The sequence below is a fragment of the Geotrypetes seraphini genome, chromosome 1, assembly GCF_902459505.1.
Source record: "Geotrypetes seraphini chromosome 1, aGeoSer1.1, whole genome shotgun sequence".
Taxonomy (NCBI): Eukaryota; Metazoa; Chordata; class Amphibia; order Gymnophiona; family Dermophiidae; genus Geotrypetes; species Geotrypetes seraphini.
Window position 1 is genome coordinate 298,662,214 of NC_047084.1, and position 21,046 is coordinate 298,683,259.

Here is a 21,046-nt window from a genome sequence, read left to right on the forward strand (position 1 = left end):
ATACTGTACTCTGTTTACAGCATTCACCTAGAAGGCAAAGAAACATCTGTTCTTTTCTTCTGTATAATGTGCTAAGATCCACATTCAGAGGATGCTTTTCATTTGAATCCACTACAAATGGCAAATATGAGGATTCAACTGTCAGCTCTATAATACCACTGGCCAGTTGGGGATTTGTATTCATGGCCTTTCTGCTTTGGAAAAAAAAATGTAAACTAATTTCAAAGTGTTTTGGTGTCTTCCAATGTGATTATTACATTGCAGCATGAAGCAAATTAACTGTCTCTGACTAGTAATGTAAGGAAAGGCTGTCTTACCATTTCTTTTTGAGAGTGTGACAGAACGCTGCTCACCAACTGATGAAAACTATCCCAGTTTGGTGGCATCTCTTTCTCATGACTCTTGTTTTTTTGATCAGCCCAAAAATACTCACAAATACAGGCATGTGCAATGAAATGGTGGTTTTATCTCCTAGCCTATTAACACCACAAATGAACCACAGGTCTGTTTCTAAATAACTAATGCCCTCAGGGCTCCGTCTTAGGGCCGATTCTATTCAATTTATTCATAGGAGATTTGACCCAAGGACTTAGAGGAAAAGTATCACTGTTTGCCGACGATGCCAAACTATGCAACATAGTTGGCAAAAGCAGTGTGCCTGACTTTATGACGCAGGACCTAAGACAGCTTGAACAGTGGTCATCAACTTGGCAGCTGGGCTTCAATGCTAAAAAATGTAAAGTAATGCACCTAGGCAAAAAAAATCCACACAGAACTTACACACTAAATGGTGAAACATTGTCCAGGACCACGGTGGAACGTGATTTAGGAGTGATCATTAGCGACGATATGAAGGCTGCCAATCAAGTGGAGAAGGCATCGTCCAAGGCAAGACAAATGATGGGCTGTATCCGTAGGGGTTTTGTCAGCAGAAAACCTGAAGTCATAATGCCGCTGTACAGATCCATGGTGAGACCTCATCTCGAGTATTGTGTTCAATTCTGGAGACCACACTACCGAAAAGATGTGTTGAGAATTGAGTCGGTTCAGCGAATGGCTACCAGGATGGTTTTGGGGCTCAGGGAACTCACGTATGAAGAAAGGTTAAAAAAACTGCGGATGTACTCACTGGAGGAGCGAAGGGAGAGAGGGGACATGATTGAGACCTTTAAGTATATTACTGGGCATATAGAGGTGAAAGAAGATATCTTCAGTCTTATAGGGCCCTCAGTAACCAGAGGACACTCGCTGAAAATCAGGGGAGGGAAATTTCAGGGTGATGCGAGGAAGTACTTCTTCACTGAAAGGGTGGTAGATCACTGGAACGAGCTGCCTCAGAGGGTGATTGAGGCCAGCAGCGTGTTAGATTTCAAGAGAAAATGGGATATTCATGTGGGATCTCTAGGAGAGTAAGAATCAGGGAGTGGGTCATTGGTATGGGCAGACTCGATGGGCTATAGCCCTTTTCTGCCGTCAATTTCTATGTTTCTATGTTTCTATGTTTAGACCAGGGGTAGGCAATTCCGGTCCTTGAGAGCTGGAGCCAGTTCAGGTTTTCAGAATATCCACAATGAATATGTATGAGATGGATTTGCATGCACTGCCTCCTTGAGATGCAAATCTATCTTATGCATATTTATTGTGGATATCCTGAAAACCTGACCTGGCTCCGGCTCTCGAGGACCAGAATTGCCTACCCCTGCCCTAGGCATACACTCACGTGCAGAGATACTTTTGCTATACATGTAAGACACAGACTATTTCCAAACTTGGCACACCCATAAGCTGACCTCCAGCTTGGTACCACATTACACGCATAAAATTAATTGTAATGTCCATCATTCATCTCCCCACACCTTCATAATTGGACTCAGTCATCATCCCTCCTAGCAGTGGCGTACCTAGGGGGGGGGCATGGGGGGAGGCCCACCGCGGGTGCACGGGCCCAAGGGGGTGCACAGCTGGCCTGCCATTGCATCATCAGAAAGAAGCCAGCGCCAGTTCTCCCTCCCTCCAAATTCGCCCTGCTTCGTTTCCCGCGGGCTGACCAACTATAGCCTTCCGACGTCAATTCTGACGTCGGAGAGGACATTCTGGGCCAGCCAATCGCTGCCTGGCTGCGGGAAACGAAGCAGGGCGAATTCGGCACTGGCCTGTTTTCGATGGCTAGTGGTAGCCTTTCCCCGGCGGTGGTGGCAGCATGGTGGTGGTAGCGGCGGTGGCATGGGGGAGGGCAGGGAGAAAGAAAGAAAGGGGGGAGACAGGAAGACAGAAAGAAAGAAAGGGGGGGACAGGGATCCAGAAAGAAAGAAAGGGGCAGGGTGAAAGAAAGAAAAAAATGGGGCATGGGGAGAGAGAGGGAAAGACAGACATAGAGAAAGAAAGGGGGCATGGAGAGAGAAAGAAGGGGGCAGGGTGAAAGAAAGAAATGGGGCACGGAGAGAGAGAGAGAAAGACAGACATACAGAAAGAAAGGGGGCATGGAGAGAGAAAAAAAGAAGGGGACAGGATGAAACAAAGAAAAAGTTGGGGGAGGGAATGAGTTCTGGAGGAGAGGAAACATACAGGAGGCTGAAAGAAGGGAACATAAGAACATAAGAACTGCCATCTCCGGATCAGACCTTCGGTCCATCAAGTCCGGCGATTCGCACACGCGGAGGCCCTGCCAGGTGTACACCTGGCGTAATTTATAGTCCACCATATCTTTATATGCCTCTCTTAGGGAGATATGCATCTAGTTTGCTCTTGAAGCCCAGGACGGTCGATTCCGCAATAATCTCCTCTGGGAGGGCATTCCAGGCGTCAACCACTCTCTGAGTGAAGCAGAACTTCCTGACATTAGTCCTGAACCTGTCCCCCCTTAGCTTCATTACATGTCCTCTAGTCCGTGTCAAATTGGACAATGTAAATAATCTTCTCTGCTCTATTTTGTCGATTCCTTTCAGTATTTTGAAGGTCTCGATCATATCCCCACGCAGTCTCCTTTTCTCAAGGGAGAACAATCCTAGTGTTATAAGTCTATCCTCGTATTCCAGTTTCTCCATACCCTTCACCAGTTTTGTTGCTCGTCTCTGCACCCTCTCCAGCAGTTTTATATCCTTCTTTAGGTAGGGAGACCAATGTTGGACGCAGTATTCCAAGTGTGGTCTGACCATTGCCCTATAAAGCGGCATTATAACTTTCTCCGATCTACTCGAGATTCCTTTCTTTATCATGCCCAACATTCTATTTGCCTTCTTTGCCGCTGCCGCGCATTGTGCCGACGGCTTCAGGGTCCTATCTATCAGTACACCCAGGTCCTTTTCTTGTTCACTCTTCCCCAGAGTTGCACCTGACATTGTATACTCGTATTCCTTATTCTTATTGCCTAAATGCATTACCTTGCATTTCTCCACATTGAACTTCATCTGCCATTTCTCCGCCCATGTTTCTAACCGACACAAGTCGCTCTGGAGTTTCTCTCTATCATCCTGCGATCTGATTGCCCGGCATAGTTTTGTATCGTCTGCAAACTTGATGATCTCACTGGATGTTCCTTCTTCCAGGTCATTGATATAAATATTAAAAAGGATCGGCCCAAGTACCGAACCCTGGGGTACACCACTAGTCACTTTCTCCCAGTCGGAGAACTTCCCATTTATGCCCACTCTCTGCTTTCGGTTTTCCAGCCATTTGCCTATCCATCTTTGTATATCTCCCTCTATGCCATGGCTCTGTAGTTTCCTGAGAAGTCTTTCGTGTGGAACTTTGTCGAACGCTTTCTGGAAGTCCAAGTATATTATGTCCACCGGCTTCCCACTATCAATTTGCTCGTTCACGGTCTCAAAAAATTGGAGTAAATTCGTCAAACACGATTTCCCTTTCCTGAATCCATGTTGACTGGGTTTCATCAAGTCGTGTGCGTCCAAGTGCCGGACTATGCTATCCTTGATCAGTGCTTCAACCATCTTGCCGGGGACCGACGTAAGACTCACAGGCCTATAGTTGCCCGGTTCCCCTCTCGATCCTTTTTTGAAAATTGGCGTGACGTTCGCTATCCTCCAGTCGTCCGGTATCTGTCCAGTTCTGATTGTCAGGTTTGCAAGTTTTTGCAATAACTCTCCGATTTCAACCTTCAATTCCTTTAAGACTCTCGGGTGAATTCCATCCGGTCCAGGGGATTTGTCAGAAGAATAAAGTGCAACCAGAGACTGATGAAATTACCAAAGGTAGGAAAAATGATTTTATTTTCAATTTAGTGATCAAAATGTGTCCGTTTTGAGAATTTATATATGATGTCTATATTTTGCACTATGGGCCCCTTTTACTAAACTGCATTAGCAGTTTTTAGCGCAGGGAGCTTATGAGCATCGAGAGCAGCGTGGGGCATTCAGTGCAGCTCCCTGCGCTAAAAAACGCTATCGCGGTTTAGTAAAAAGGGAGGAAGTATATTTGTCTATTTTTGTATAGTTGTTACTGAGGTGACATTGCATAAAGTCATCTGCCTTGACCTCTTTGTAAACCCACAGAATATAAATGATAATTAACATTTTCTCTGCGTACAGTGTGCTTTGTGTTTTTAAAATGTTATTGTTGGTAGATAATTTTGACTTGGCCATGAAGGTAAGGGGGGGGAGGTAGGGGAGCTGCTGAAAGACATCTAGTAATCCTTGCAGGCTTGACTGCAGAGAATTATTTTTGTAAAATCATGTTTTGTTATGTGACTAGCATTATTTAGACTTTAATTTCTATGAATGAATAGAATGAAAATGATATAAAATTACTTGCTTGTTTTTATGTGCATGCACTGAAGGAAAGTGGAGAGAGAGTGGGCTCCAGCGGACGCTGAGGGAAAATGGGGAACAGAGAGTGGGGGAAAGATGCTGATTTATAAATTGACAATTGTACAGAATATTGTTTCTTTTTATACTTTAATATAATAAGTTCAATATAAAACAATTCAAGGCTTGTGTGGATAGAATCAGGTGGTTTGTGGGGATGAGGACCGAGCTTACGGGGATTAGTCCAATAAAATGGTATTTTCATATTTCTCATTATTTGTTTTATTTTTATTTGTTAATTTGTAAAGTGGTGATTGTTATGTATCAGTTTTTTCAAATTTACATCTACTGTCTTTATATTTTGCACAGTATTAGAGGACATGTATTACTGTTTTTGTGGTGTTGTGGTGTTGCATTGTATGCAGAGTCTGGTTTCTTGGCAGTTCAGTTTAACTTTTGTCTACATATTTTTATTTTTAGTTTGTGATTATTCTATATTGGGCAAGGGTGTATCTGTCTGTGTGTATGAAAGGGACCATGGCTTTCTGATAGCATTGACTGTACAGGATCAATTGACTGTGCAGGATCTGGCTTGTTTAGTTTTACAATGTATGTGTTGTGTTCTAGTGCTCACTGCAGTGTTTAAGATGCTGCCTTTTCCTAGGTACACTCTTGTTGTGCGATATGTGGATTATTACTAAAAATCATATTTTTCATATAGATGGGGGGTGTCAAAAAATAATGGGTCCCGGGTGTCACATATGCTAGGTACGCCACTGCCTCCTAGAGTTGGACTCTAGTGGTTAGAGCAACAGGTAGACAACCAGGCAAGAGAGGGTTCATACTCCCCTACCCCCACCCCCTGTGCTCTTGGATAAGACTCTTAATCCTTCATTACCTCAGTGATGTAGAACAGAGCAAACATTTGCCATTGGAAATTGGGCTCACATAGGCTGTGAAGTAGGCTTTTCAGAAGTCTCTCCCTAGATATCCAAGGCCATATAACTGGCCTCACATCTGTTTTTCTTATCTAACATACCCATCTTTGCACAGTTTAGTCACTGATCCCTCTGCCATAGCCAGAGGCCTTCACCTGGAAGCTAGAAGCATTCCTATTTCTGTATACATATACATTACCCTGGCTAGGTTCTGCTTTGTTTTGGGCTGGGCAGAGCCAGAATATAACTACACTATTTATTTAAGATATTTATACACTGCTTATAGCCTACACAGCTTACATTCAGGTACTCAAATATTTTTCCTTATCTGTCCCGGTGGGCTCACAATCTGACTAATGTACCTGGGGCACTGGAATGTTGTAGGGGAAGGGTGGAACTACAATATTGATAGGAAAGGAGGGGGAGAGAAGCATACAAGGATGATATTTTTTATGCTAGAGATTCGCATTGGGGCACTGCAACCAGAGAAAGGAGAAGTCTGGTAGTTAGCAGGTAAATGATCAATGTGGCTGATATGCCTAAAAAGAAAAGTTCTCAGTTCATTTTTGAATCTTTCAAAGGGAAGTTCTGACCTCAAATGGGGTGGTAGAGAATTCCCTAATTCCCTAGCTTGTCATTGATTTGTGGAATCTCGTAGGGGTGTGGAGAGAGGAAGGAGTGGCCTAGTGGTTAGAGCTACAGCCTCATCACCCTGAGGTTGTAGGTTCAAATCCCATTCTGCTCCTTATGTAGTGACCCTGGGCAAGTCACTCGATCCTCCATTGCCCCAGGTATATTAGATGGATTGTGAACCCACCAAGACAGATAAGGAAAATGCTTGAGTACCTGATTGTAAACTGCTTAGATAACTTTGATAGGTGGTATTTAAATACCTAAAATAAATAAATAGTCCCTGCATAGAGAATATGGAGTCCCTGCTATGTTCATGTACTATTAGCCTATAACTTGAAACAACTAACCTTTTCTATTGAGCTGACCTAAGGGACCTGGTAGGATTTATTTATTTTAGTATTTATACACCACTGCTAAGTGGTTTACATTCAGGTACTCAAGTATTTCTCCCTATCTGTCCCGGTGGACTCACAATCTGACTATCGTACCTGGGACAATGGAGTGTTAAGTGACTTGCCCAGGGTCACAAGGAGCAGTGATTGGCTTGAACCTGCAACCTCAGTGTACTGAGGCTGTAGTCCTAACCACTAGGGGTAATATGACTCAAAATAAGACCTATCCTGAAAATAAGCCCTAGCAAAATTTTTAAAGATGCTCCTAATATAAGCCCTACCCCAAAAATAAGCCATAGTTAAGATCAATCACCGAAGCCCCCCCCCCCCCTGAATGTCCCTTACTCCATCCCTGACACTAGTGCTGCCTGATTTGCTGAAAAAAAATTGGACTCATTGATTCAGCAACCTCAAAGGCCTCAGAGCGGAGGTATGTCAGTCTCATGGTGGGCGAGTCGGTGGGGTTCTGCTGCACAGGGGGATGTGAGGGAGGCATAGAAAGATGCTGCACAAGGGAATGGGTGAGAGGGGAGGAAAGATCTTGCACATAGGGTGGGGGAGAAAGGAAAGGGGAAAAAATGAGGTGGAGAAGAGGAAAGGAGAGATGATTATTGTACATGAAAAAAATAAGACATCCCCCAAAAATAAGCCCTAGTGCGTTTTTTGGACCCAAAATTAATATGACACTGTCTTATTTTGGGGAAACACGGTAGATTCTCTGACTGTGAGTACTCTCACCATATTATTTACTAGATAATATGGTGAGAAACTGGCAGCCACTGGGCTCTTTCTAAATGAGGGAATATGTGGCCATTGTTTTTTTTACATTATTGATGTGTCTGATGGTCATATTTTGTTTCAGCTGCAGTTGTCTTAACTCCTTTATTCTAATTCCTTTGTATAGGGAATAAAAGTAAAACCAATTGGCTAATAAGGAAGTATATGAGAATAATAAGTGTGAAGAGATGCAATAGGGATTTTATAGATCAGATCTGGCAAAGTCGATAGAAGGAGCATTGTATAATCTGAGAAATCAGCAGTCTAAAAGTGAGTTTAGTGTTGATAATGACACCCAAGATATGTGTAGTATCAGATTGTGGCACTAAAGTATTGTATGCAAACAAACAAAAAGAGGCAAATGAGATGTCATAAGTCAACCCAACTGTTACTTTATTAATACAAATCTTAAAAAGACATAAAAGTCTATGGTTGACCAGTCTTTTTGTGAAAGTCACAAGTCTGTAATTGGGGACCTAACTTTATATGAAAGGTCTTCTAAAATATCCCAACTAAGATCCCAGTTTCAGCATCAGAGGATACCTTATTCAGGGGATTGTAAGATCACTGTTAATGACGGAATGGATTGAATAATCTTGTCAATATAACAGTGTCTCAGCCGGTATGGGACGGCGTCTTCCACGGTAAATTCTATATACGGTGCTCAAAATTGCGCATGGAGACTTTTTATTATTATTATTATTTTTTAACACACATAGTAGCAGCTCCAGTGGTGTTTGGAGACATTTTTTCAATGTCTCCTATATAGAGAATTTTCATCACCATTGCAAAAGATCCAATTGACTTCTGTTTCTATACGGCATCCATCAGCACATTTGACTCCTGAAGTAGGCTGGTCGACTAAAAGAGGACTCATGTTGAGCCATTGAAGTCATTGTAATAAACTTGTCCAATAAAGCTTGGACAATGCCTACTTTGTTGGTAGGGGTGAAATATTTGTGTTAAGCTGTGCTACTGGCGAATAATGTATCTTAACTGCTAATTAACATTCATTAATTGGCTAATAACATGTTATTGCCGAAATACAGCTAAGTAAAGAAAGCCTAGATTTGTACCTGATTAATAAATGTATTTCTTCTAGTCTTCTGGGAAACTACATTATCCTCTTGATATTCAGAAAACATGGCAAGCTCAGAATGTACCACCTTAGGTTGTGTGCTGCCACCTGCTGGTACAAGCTAGGTTCAGCACTTTTCTCTAGGAACCCCTTCACATATATCAAGGTACAACACTGCAATATTATTTCTCATACCTCACTAAATATAATTTTTTAGTAAAGTCAACAAAGTTAATATAAATCTTTTCATATGACTGGGAAGAAAAGCTAGAATATAAGCATGAGCATATTTGGAACATGCTTAACAAATGAGGAAAGCATGTGGAACCCACCTTAATGAACTCTAAAATTATGCAGGGCTACAAACTGAATGTGGTCTTTTTAAGACTTGTAACACTACAAACTGAGCACGTCCAGGCAAGCAGGTGATCCTGCTAGAGAAGCCAGGTAGAGGTTTGTTTGCTCTATGCAATACTTAAAGTTATTATCTGTTTGTAATTAAAAAGTAATGGATGCATGGTGAAGACTTCAAGAAAGCCCAGTACCAGAGAAGGGAGGGTCTTTCTGCAGAGAGCTACTGGACCTGGAAGAACTGTTTGCAATGTGGGTACTTACCTTGGACATGGAAGCGGAGTTTCGACTCACCTCATCAGGATAATTCCTTTCTGCACTAATATGTGAATGGGTACCCTCCCCCGACTTACCTAGTTAAAGCCCTGTGAAGCAGGCGGGCTAGTCGGTGTCCGAAGACGTTCTTAACACTACTGGTCAGATGGAGTCCATCTGGTCCCTGAAGTCCTTGTAGCACTTCCCCATGGTTTAGGAATCCGAAGTTCATATCCCAGCACCATCCCTGTAGCCACTCGTTCGTCCTCAGGATACGTTCATCTCTGGCTCTTCCCTTGCCTCTAACTGGGAGGATTGATGAGAAAACCACCTGTGCTCCTGTCCGCTTCAGCCTCTCACCCAGTGCTCCAAAGTCTCTGGTGATGGTCTCCGGTGTATTCCTGGCAGTGTCGTTGGTTCCTATGTGGACAAGAAGCATAGGAAAGTGATCTCGGGGCATGAGTAGTCTATCCAGACTGGCGGTGACATCTCGTATCCTGGCTCCAGGCAGACAGCAGACCTCCCTAGATTGCATATCCGGTCTGCAAATTGGTCCCTTGGTGCCCCTCAGCATGGAATCCCCGATGACTATTACTCTGCGCTTCTTTGGGGGGAGCCAGTCAGTTGTCCCTGGAGATGGAGCTGTGTGTTGGGCCTGCTCCTGTTCCTCATTGGCAGTTCCTTCCTGAAGAATCTGGAATCTGTTCCGCAGGGTGAGTTGAGGGGTTGATGTATAGCTGCTGTGACAGGGAAGCCCCTGTCCCAAAGAAAAGAACAGTTAAACTTCCCCAGCAGGCATCAATGGGCTGGGTAAAACCTGGCCTGGAGCAGGCTCAGCTGACTCAGCCCAGAGGAAAGGGGCAGAGGCAAGGTTCAGTACAACATAACAGCCAGGAGGGAAGGGCACTGCAAACCAATTACCTCCCCTATCGATCCTTTCCTCAGAGTGAGAAACCTAAACCCAACCCAGGAGGGGGTGGGGTCAGCACTCGTTATAGTGGAGACCAGCTTCCTCAAATAGGGAGGAGGCAGAGCAAGCAAGGGTTCTCAGCTGGCTCTAATGGAGATAATGCAGCTACTGGCCCAAGGGGCAGTTCCAGAGTTCCAGTTCCCCAGCCCAGGACACTATGCAAAGGTCAGCCTAGCAGGAGAGAGACTATAAGCCCTGGGAGGTTTATTGCCTTGCCTAACAGACCCTGGGAGAGTGAGCCGGGAGTTGTGTGTGGGGAAGAGCACTTTGGCAGAGAGCTGACAGGCAGGCAGGGTGGGGGAGGGGAGGAACAGACCGAGAGAGGAACTTGGCAATACAACCTGGACGCCCTGTCCAATGAAGAAGAAATGCCCAGTATTCATGAGGACAGTGAATGGGAGGAGGACATGGAGCTAGGGGGAATGAAGTGTGAAGGGTGGTTCTAAAACCCTTAGCTAAAGCAGGCTGTAAGAAAGGCAGAAGCAGCTCTGCCTAATTAAAGGCAATTTGAGGGAAGTCTGTCTCCAGGCTTTCCAATAAGCCCAAAGGACTCCAGAGGCAAAGTTAGGAGTTAGTAATTGCCTTGGTGAGGGAGACCCTTGGGGGGGGAGGGCAAGTAGCCCCAGCAGCAGGGGGTGCCTGACTGGGTGAGCCCATGAACCCTGGCTGGAAGTTGCCCGCCGGCCACAGGAAGATGTGGGTTCCAGAAAACTAAAGTACACTCCTGAATGTTGGTTTTGGAAAAACGTTTGGTTTTTTTTTTGTGCTTTTGCTGACAAGTACAGAGCAAGTTGCACACACTGGAGTAAGAGGGATTGCTCCAAAGGACTTATAGGACATTGCCTTGATGAGCATATTATTAGTTTACCATGCTCGTGGAATTACAAATAAAGTGAAGCTGTTTTTCTTTTGCAAAATCCCTTTTCCTGGTTTTCCTTTCTGCCAGCCATACAAAAGGCGCTACATAAATCTACCTGTGGTCTGGGGCGTGTTTCCCACCTACTCTGGAACCGGCCCGGTCACACTGCCCTGTTTGTAAGAAGAAGGAGAAGATGAAGAGATTGAAAAAGGAAGGGGGGTCTCCTATGTTTGCCCGTGGAGTAGGTCACCAGCTGCCAGGAGTCAGTGCCGCTAGTCATTTCCTGTATCCCAATTGTTGGTTTCAAAGCTGATGATTTGGGCGTCTCGAGGATGGACTTGTCATGGGCTTGCTCAGTGATTTGGGACAGCTCCTGGACGACTCCGTCGATGTAGGCCTCATCCTCTCGGATGCTTCTCAGGCGTATCACCTCCTCCCTGAGGCTCCTTAGTTCCTGCATGAGATCTCCATCCGGCTGCGCGGCCTCCTCTGTCTGTGTAGAGACTGTAGTGAAGCGCTGGGGGATGGTCTCGGTCTGCACAGAGACCTCTGTCCACCGTCCTGGATCCTCCTCCTTCTGCACGCAGTCCGTGGTCGCTTCCTGGATCGCCATAGCGACTGGAATACTGGTCTTGATTGTAGACTTCGCGCTTCTTGTCCTCCCTGCCATTGCTGAGTTGTAATTGAGGTCTGCCTGTCAGTAAGGTAGAGAATTAGGAAAATTAGAAAAATCTGTCTGTGAGCAGGTGTGAGATTTGAAAGATTAGGGTGTCTGAGAGTTGGAAGATTGGGGTATCTAGTGCTTGAAAGATAAGGGTGTCTGAGAGACTGAGAGTTTGAGATGTCCGAGAGGGTTGCTATCTGTTAGTTAGTATGAGAGCCTGTACGATTAGGGTGAAGGGATAATGTGTTTGAGAGGTCCGCTTGTTGCCCTAAAGTATCGTTGTCTTGTGTAGTTTGGCTCTTCTTAAGGCTCTTTGCGCCATTGGCTCGTCCCCTTTTATGGGGGGAGTTTGGCTGGTGACGTCAGGGGTGGGCAGAGTTAGCTCTTGCCTCTTCCCCTGCTAGCACCGCCTTCTCTGCTCCTCTCTCTGCTTCTTCCTGCTAGCACACTCTCCGCTCACTGTTCTGCCATGTGCTCAGGACTCTTCTACCATGTGCTGAGGACTAGCCACAGCTCCTACAGTCTCCCTTCGGCTGGCCTTGCACTGGCACTTCATACTTCTTACTAGCAGCATAGTAGGAAAAACAATCTGGGACATTGTTTACTGCAAAGACTTGCAGGTTGAATTTCAGAGTTGCTGCTGCAGCCACCAGTTCCCTGGATGAGAAGTTGAATGAAGGTGAAGGTGACGTCGGACCAGCATGCCAGGCCAGGAAGCTCCCTGGATCAACTTTTTATTTTTTAAGTAGAATGAGGGAGGGGTTTCAAAGAAGTGTCAGACTGGGGGTGGGGGTGAAAGGGAAGAACTTATAGGGCCAGAAACAGAGGGTGCTAGAGCCAGAGATAGTGGGCAGTGGTCTGGAGGGAAAGAAGTTGGACATGGGGTGCTTTTAGGGAAAAGTTCAAAACATATCTTTTTAGGAAATACTTAGACTAAAATTTTATAACATGTTATAATGTTAATGTTTCTTTGGAACTATCTGGACTTAATCTGCTATAATGTTAGTATTTCTTAATTTGTGAACCACACTGAACCATAAGGTTGTTGCAATATATAAGAAATTATGTTATGTTAGAGGAAAGAGATACTTGAAGGGAGAACAGTTGGGAAGTAATGGGGAGTAGATAGAAGGAAATCAGAGGCTGGGAAAGGAGTGAGATGGGAAATTGATAGGTAGCTGAAAATTTTAAAAAGAATGAGAAAGAGGGTGAGATTGAATGGACAGAGGCAGAAAAGAAAAAAGGAAGAAAGTTGAAAAGGAAAATTCAATATGTTGGAAACAGGTATAGTGAGGGAATGGAGCAAGAGAGGAAAAAAATGGACAGCAGACACTGGAAAGAGAAATAGAAGATAGACAAAAAGGAGAAACTGGAACCAAGATGATGGAAAAACAAAACGTCCAGACAAGGTAGAAAAAAGTGTTTTATTTAGAATTTATTAACTGGAATATGTTAGCTTTGGGATATGTACATCACAAATAAGCTTGTATTCTATTCAGTTGCATAACCACATGGCTAATTGGGGGGGAGGGCTGGAGCCCAAAATGGGTGGATGGGCACCAAATTTTCTCTTCACCTGATTGCAAAATATAAATACTTGAGCTGGTGGGGTTCCCCCAAGTCCTGCAAACTGAAGACTTCCTCCTCTGGTCCAGCAACCAGAAATCTCCAATCTTTGCAACTAGTGGCCATGTCCTCAAGCTGCCATTGCTTTCATGCATGCATGAAAGCCAAGGGGGTAGAGAAGCAGCAGCAGCTCTGAAATACTGCTGCAAGCTGCAGAACTTGGAAAGTTCTGGTCACTGGACCTGAGGAGGGGGAGGAGATGGTCATCAGAGATGTTCATTTTGAGGGGGCCTAAGCTCAAAGTGGGAAGCTCAGCCCCCTCTCATGGTTATTCCACCGATTGTGTTTAGTACAAAAAGAAGTACTTGTGAGTTTAACGTTTTGGAGTTTCCAGTTCAGTTTTGGTATTCATATTTCTATTTCTAATTTGTGATCCATTGTTCTGTATTTGATGAAGGTCTGTCTGTATTTTGTGTGTGAAGAAGTCATTTAAAATTGTTTTATATGTATATGGTAGTAATGGTCCATGAGGAAATTGGGAGACGTGCAGGTAGAAGAGGGGCCCTCTCCTTAATTTCTGCCCATGCATATCTAAAACTGGCCCTGCTTGCATTACTACTGAGCCTATCACCTCATAATCTCATTTTATGCCCTCTCACTCTGGGGTTTCCTTTCAATTGAAAATTCAATTTCCTGTCATCTTTTTCTTCATCTTCCTCTTTACAGTTACAGTTGCAAGAGATTACAATGAAAGAATCAATGACTGCAATTAATAGACCTGAAAAATCATTGCAGGATAACTTGTCTTTTAGTAAATTTACTAAGGAGGCTTCCACCAAGCTTTTGAATCAGGAAAGCAGGTTGTCTGCTTCAGAAAAATGACTGCACAAGTCTCTGTACCTCAATCTGATCTTGCAGCAAGCTCCAAGGATACTTTACCTTCAGTCTGAAAATCTGGAAATCTATCAAGGGCTTGTAACTTATGGTTTTTGAATTTTCCACTGACCCATTTCCTATCACCAATGGAACCTTTTAAAATTTATTTGAAGGATATTCTTGGTATGACTTTGGATAATGTGATTATTAACAGATGTATTATTTACCAAAGGGTTTCAGGGTGGTGAATAAAGAAGGGGAATATGATACTACACTGTTTCTGCACATATCCCATAGCAACAATTCATTTTCACAAAGTAGTGTTGTGGTATGGTGGGAAATATTTACAACATTTTACATCAACTTCATTCAGGACACGACAGACTAAAAATTTCATAAGAATTGGCCAAGTTCTGTGGAAGATACGACAAAAAGCATTGTGGTGTGGGGGTTTTTTCAGTTCACAGATAGTTTGGATTTAACTATATTACTGGAGTCATCGTAGGAAAGTATTAAAATGAGCTACATTATTTGACATTCTCTAGTGATTCCTTCCTACACAGTAAATTCAATGAAGTCCATTCAATTCCTCAGGCTTTTCTGCATTTGCCATATGGGAATTGCTGGCACAGCTTTGTAATAGAAGTCCGAGGTTCTAAAAGGGTCATAAATAAGAAAACTTTAAAACATCAAATTCCAAAAATTAAAACTGATCAGGGCCCACCCATAAACCTCTAAAACAGACTTATTTATCTAGGGGATATGTTTTGAGTAGGATTGCATTGTTTAGAATCAATGATTCAAATTATCCAGAGATCGTTTATAAGAAAATTTTCAAAATCAAAAACAAACACCATATTCAATTTAAAAAAAAGGGGCATGTTGCCACCTCAAAACACTACAAACCACTAAAAAAAAATGCTGTAAAATAGGTCTTTAAAAAAAAGCTGAAAATGCTGAAAATTACTATGCACTCTAGCAGCCATCTTATGCATTCGAATGACACACTGATAGTGTCATTGGAATCAGAGGCTGCTGGAAACAACTAAAATAAAAGTGGAATCAATTCATGTAACGCCTTTTTAGAAAAACTAATTTTTAAGGAAAACTGATTTGTTAGGCAGATATTAATAGTTAAACTGGCTGCATACAAATTACAATTAATTAAAAATTAACTCCCCCTTTTACTAAGCCGTGGGCCCGGAGCGCTGCTCCGACACTCATAAAATTCTTATGAGCCTTAGAGTGGTTTCAGAACATTTAGCGTCCTGGGCCACCGTAGAAACCTCTACTGTGGCTTAGTAAAAGAGGGCCTAAATCAATAAGGGCCCTTTTATCAAACCGTGGTAGAACTTTTTACTGCAGGATGTAAATGCACCATCACTTATCCAATTCCTATCAGCGTCGGAGCATTTACCTCACCGTTTCCGCGGTAAAAAGTTCTACCATGGTTTGATATAAGGGGACCTAAGCCTCAAATCCTGATCTAAATATGGGCTCCTTCTATCAAGCATCGATTGAGCCTTTTACCACGGACCTGGGACGTAAACACACCAATGCTCATATCAATTGAATGAGCGTCGGAGCATTTACCTCGCTAGCCCAAACTAAAACTGCCACAAGAAAAATGTCCAGTGACCCTGTGGTAATTAACATTATGGTCCTCAAGAAGCACTGAAGGGGTCAACATATCCTTCAGTTTCTTCTGCATTCATCAGCTCTTTGTCAAAGAAATGAGAAATACCCTAAACCACATGCCAGTGTTTACCTAGTATTTGTACAATGCCTCATATGTGATCATAAAATGAAGAGCACACCAGTTTATCATCCTTTTTTGTATGCTCAGTGTTATATTCCAATAAAGCCTTCCTTTCTATCATCTTTGCTCTTCTCATCCCTTCACTAAAATGCCTAGCAGAGTATCATCTTTCTTTGTTACTGATGCTTCTGTTAATAATGCTGTTCTTGGGCCTTTTTTTGTTTTGTTTTATTTGTATCAAGTCCCAGATAATCACTCTTTCTTCATTCGTCATTTTTTTTGCTACCTAAGCTCCTTGGTGAACCATGGCACAACATGCCCCAGAAAGGTTTTATAGTCTATCTCCAAAACTCACATATGACAGATTGATCAAATGCTGCGACATGATACAAGTAATCTAAGGAAATACTTTTTTTTTTTTTACAGAAAGGGTGGAGATGCGTGGTGGATAATGCTGCCTGATTCAGGAAAAAAAAATTTGATTCGATTCAATTCAGCCTATTGAATTGGTTTTTCGATTCGATTTTCCTGCCCAATTGGGTGTTTTTTTCAAACATCTGGTGGGTTTATTTTATAGCTTCTTCACCCCCTTTGGCTTCTCCTAACCACACTGGCGCTGTGGTGTAAAAAAAATAAACAAAAAAGACTTTTCCTCTCTCTGTTAAATCCTAGCTCATGTTTGCGGTCTAACACCAGCTCTGGCAGGATACACTTTTCAAATCTGACATATTATAATCACAAAACAGAAAATAGAATTAGTTTTTCTACCTTTTGTTGTCTGGTCAATATTCAAATCTTGTTGGTCCCACACTCTGGTTGTCTTCTGATAACTTGCTTGCCAGGGTCTCCTTCTTTCTCCGTGATAACCATCCATCTGCCATCTCTGTCCTCTCCTTCCATTTCCCTTCCCTCCCCCGGAGGTCTGGCATCTTTCCTTTTTTTTGTCTCCATCCACAGATTCATCTTTTCTCAACTACCCTTTCATCCAGTATCTCTCCCTCCTTCCCCACCACCCCAGGGTCCACCATCTCTCCCTTTCTCTTCCCAACTACCCTCCTATCCAGTATCTCCATCCCCCCCACACCATCCCTTGTGTCCAACTTCTCTGCCTTTCTGTTCCTTCCCTCCCGAAATCCCATTGTCCATTATCTTTCTCCCTCTCCTCTATTTTTAGACACATTATTTCTTCCCACCCAAAGTCCGGCATATGCATGTCTCTTTGAACCCCCTTCCCTCAATCCATGTACTTCTACACCAGGGCCCCACCTTCCCTGAAGGTCTGTCCCCCTTGAAGGCCTGTGCCACCATCCCTGAAGGCCTGTCCCCAGGGCAGGATTAACCAATAGGCCAAGTAGGCACGTGCCTAGGGCCCAAAATGGTCAGGGGGGTCCGATGAAGGAGGGCATCAACATTGTTTTCTCCAAATGGCGATGGACCCCCTCCAGCATCGATTGGCAAGGCGGGCCCCCCCAATCAGCAATGCGGGCCCCACACCGATCGGGAACGTGGGCCCCCCCATCAACGGAAAGTAAGACAAGCAAGCAACGTGGTTAAGAAAGGCAACGGGAACTGTAATTGTGCAAGCGGTGCTGCATGCCCAAAGCTTCCCTCTAACGCAGCTTCCTGTTTCCGCCTGGGCGCATGGTGGAGTGGGGTGGGGCATGGGGTCCCAGTGTACTTGTGTGCCTAGGGCCCGTTGATGAATTAATCCTGCCCTGCCTGTCCCCCACCCCCTTGAAGGCCTGTGCCCCCCCTGAAGGCTTGTGCCCTCCCCTTGAAGGCCTGTCTCCCCCCTTAAAGGCCTGTCCCCCCTTAAAGGCCTGCATCCCACTCCTGAAAGCCTGCCTGTCCCCCTTGAAGGCCTGTCTCCCCCCCCCCCCCCCTTCTTAAAGGCCTGCATCCACCTCTGAAGGCCTGCTTGCCTGTCCCCCATGAAGGCCTGTCCCACTCCCCACCTCGAAGGACTGCTCACACTCCCCTCCCTGGAAGGCCTGCATTTTCCCCCTGGCCTCCCACTGGTGTCCGGCTTCCCCCCAGCTCTAAGGCTCTGTGTAGCTCCTGTGACCCAGCATGTTCCCAGCCTTCTCATCCGGCCCGATGTCCCTTTACCTTCTGCTAAGCTTTAAATACTGCCGGCTTCAGCAGTGATTCAGCTACATCGCCCACTACTCTCTTTCTTGCTTTCCACGTCTGCCAATGACGCAACTTCCTGTTTCTGCCTGGGTGGATTGCGGTAGACGCAAACGGAAAGCAGGAAGGAGATCCGCAGGCAGGCAACATAGCAGAATTACTGCCGAGGCAAACAGTTTTTTCATCTTGACGGAAGGTAAAGCATCAGACTGGCAAGGGTTATTGCTAAAAAAAAATTTTAATATGGGGGGGTGTTAAACAATGATGGGTCCTGGGTGTCACATACCCCCAGATATGCCACTGGCCACAGACAGTAATACCTTTTTGAAATATGACAATTGTCACCCTAGAAATTCTTGTAAAAATCTGCCCTATTCACATTTGTTAAGATATCATGGAATCTGCAGTGAGATTGAAGATTTTAAGCAGCAATCAAAGATTTTAATGTGTGACCGGCAAGTATAAGGCTACAGCAAGAAAACTATTTTTTTTTTTTTTTTTAAAAAGGCATACTCACACTAAATTCAATGATTGTGATTTATTATTGAAGATTTTTGGCAGACATCTTAAGGAAGATGGTGAATACACTTTTATAACTAAATACACAAATGCAAGACCTACATTGACTGATGAATAGACAGTGGAAGATAGTTCACTTCAGACTCATTCTTTGTTTTAAAATGCATATTTATGAACTGGCTATTCTGGAGGTCACAGTTTGAAAGAGATTTTGAACCCCTCACAGTTATTCAATGTTAGAAAAGAAAAAAGTTGATGCCCCTATTACAAGTGTGGCGTTTGTAATTACTGTGAAATTGTTACAACTGGAAGTTCTACATTAATCCAGCAGATGTCAGACATTACCAGCTTATACAGTTCAGTAATTGCAACGGCAAGCTTGTAGTTTATGTTATCAAATGCCCGTGTGATAAAAGCTATGTTGGTAAGACTACAAAAAGTTTCAGAATTAGACTGAATGAACACATATCCAGCTTCACAAGAGGCAGATTAGAAGCACCTCTAGTACAGAATTGCAAATTTAGGGCCCCTTTTACAAAGCTGTGGTAGCAATGCTGTCACGGTAAATGCATCGAAGCCCAATAGAAATATAGAAGCGGAGGTCACGTGATGCGCACGAAGTGAACGGACGTGCGTTGCTGGGCTCCGCGAACCGAACATCAAACTCCTGATAAATATCCGAATTGGCAGCTGCGGGGGGTGCGCTGGACCGGCAGGCAAGGAGCGTCGGGACCGGGAGGTTCGGCGTTGTGTTTTTCTGAGCGGAAGAAGCCCCGGAATGCCCATAAAAACTGCAAAAACCCCGAAGAGCAAAAACAGCACGTTGGAGCCAAAAATGGCGTCGGCTCCCGCCTCGCCGCCGCTGGAGCTGGGCGACTGGGCTATAGAGATCTCACGCCTGGTGACCACTGCCCTGGAGGACCGCCTAAATAAACTGCAATCGGCGGTGGATGGGATCAATGAAAAATTTGAGACCCAGGCTCAGCGGCTCACGGAGGTGGAGAACCGTGTTTCAGCTGGGGAGGATGAGGCCCTTCAGACACAGCGGCGGGTGGATAGCCTGCAATCACAGGTGGCTGCCCTCACGGAAAAACTTGAGGACACGGAGAACCGCCAGAGAAGAAATAATCTGAGGGTTGTGGGGCTTCCGGAGCTGCAGGGCGCGGATGCACTGTACCAGTTTTTCCACTCCTGGCTGCCAGAACATCTTGGCTTAGAGACCTCGGCCATGTCTTTTGTGTGTGAAAGAGCACACAGGCTGGGAACCACTTCAGGAGCTAACTCGAAGCCCAGAGCGGCTATTGCCCGGTATGTGAACTGGAAGGAGAAGGAACAAATCTTGAAGGCGTATCGTTTGGCTGGTGGTCTGCAGTATGAGGGACAGCGGTTGCTCCTCTTTAATGACTATTCTGCGGGTGTGTCCTCTCGGCGGAGGGAAATGGCGCCTATCTGTACCACCTTGCATCGCAAGGGGGTACGTTTTGCTCTGGTATACCCTGCAAGCTTGCGGATCTGGAGAGAAGGCAAGGTGCATACTCTGCTGACCAAGGGGGAGGCGCAACGCTTCTTGGATTCCATCAACGCCGCTGACCCATCTGGAGAGGGCGGAGGAGTCCCGGGCAGCTGAAGATCTGACGGGGTGGCCTGTTCAGCGCTGACAAGAGTCCCCTGTTGGTCCCGACGGTCCTCATCTGGGACTGCATGATCTTCTGATTGGATGCCGTTTGGTTCTGTTCTGTCCTGTGTATCTTTGCCCTGGACCTTTCTGGAGATTACGAGGGGACTTGTGGTGGCTCCGCAGAGGAGGACGCGGCTGGCCCCTGCCTTTACCGTGGCAGGTGCGGCTGGTGTGCAGGGCCACCCTGTTGGGGAATTGGATGCCTTATCTCCGTCCGGAGACTGTTTCTGTCCGGAGCTGGTGATTATGTTCTTGCTTTCTGTTAACAGGGTATATTGCTCTAGAAGCTGTCATTTCTAGCTAGTACTGGTTCGTGGGCTGCCCAGCTCACTGACCCCTATTCTTAGATTTCCCTTATGGGATTTTGTTTTCCTGTACTGGTTTTGTTGGGTCTGTGGGGGATTTGGGGAGAGTCCTGGGGGCAAATTCTTTGGGATTGGGGAGGGGGGTGGGGGTGTGTGCTTGTTGGGATGTTTGGTAGTGGTTTGTGGGATGTCTGGAGGGCTGAATGGCAGTGTGGTTCGGGGCGGGTTAGGGGTGTGAGTGTGGGACTGCCACCTTTCTATACTATCTTGGGGCCCGCGGCTTCCGGACGGGGCCGGAAGCACGTGGGGGCGGTTGTTTTCATGCCCTACTGGCAGCGAGGGGAGGGTCTTAGCTGGGAGGGCCCTCTCCTCTTGACAATACTATTAGTATTTCCTGTCTTGTTCTTTAGGTTTCTATTTGATAATGGTTAACCTTCGCATTTCCACATATAATGTAGATGGTATCCACTCTCCTGTAAAGAGAAAAAAGCTGCTGAATTGGTTCAAGAAAAATCACATAGATATTGCTTACCTGC

General features: G+C 44.8%; 1 long non-coding RNA gene across 1 annotated transcript in view; it reads right to left on the reverse strand.

Moving 5' to 3' along the window:
* LOC117364725 overlaps window positions 1-16,693 on the reverse strand; it is a 29,301-nt gene extending 12,608 nt beyond the window's left edge. Inside the window, exon 1 of the long non-coding RNA XR_004540305.1 lies at window positions 16,647-16,693. This is a non-coding gene — a long non-coding RNA (uncharacterized LOC117364725). The remainder of the gene's footprint in view (window positions 1-16,646) is intronic.
* Between the last annotated feature and the right edge of the window lie 4,353 nt (window positions 16,694-21,046).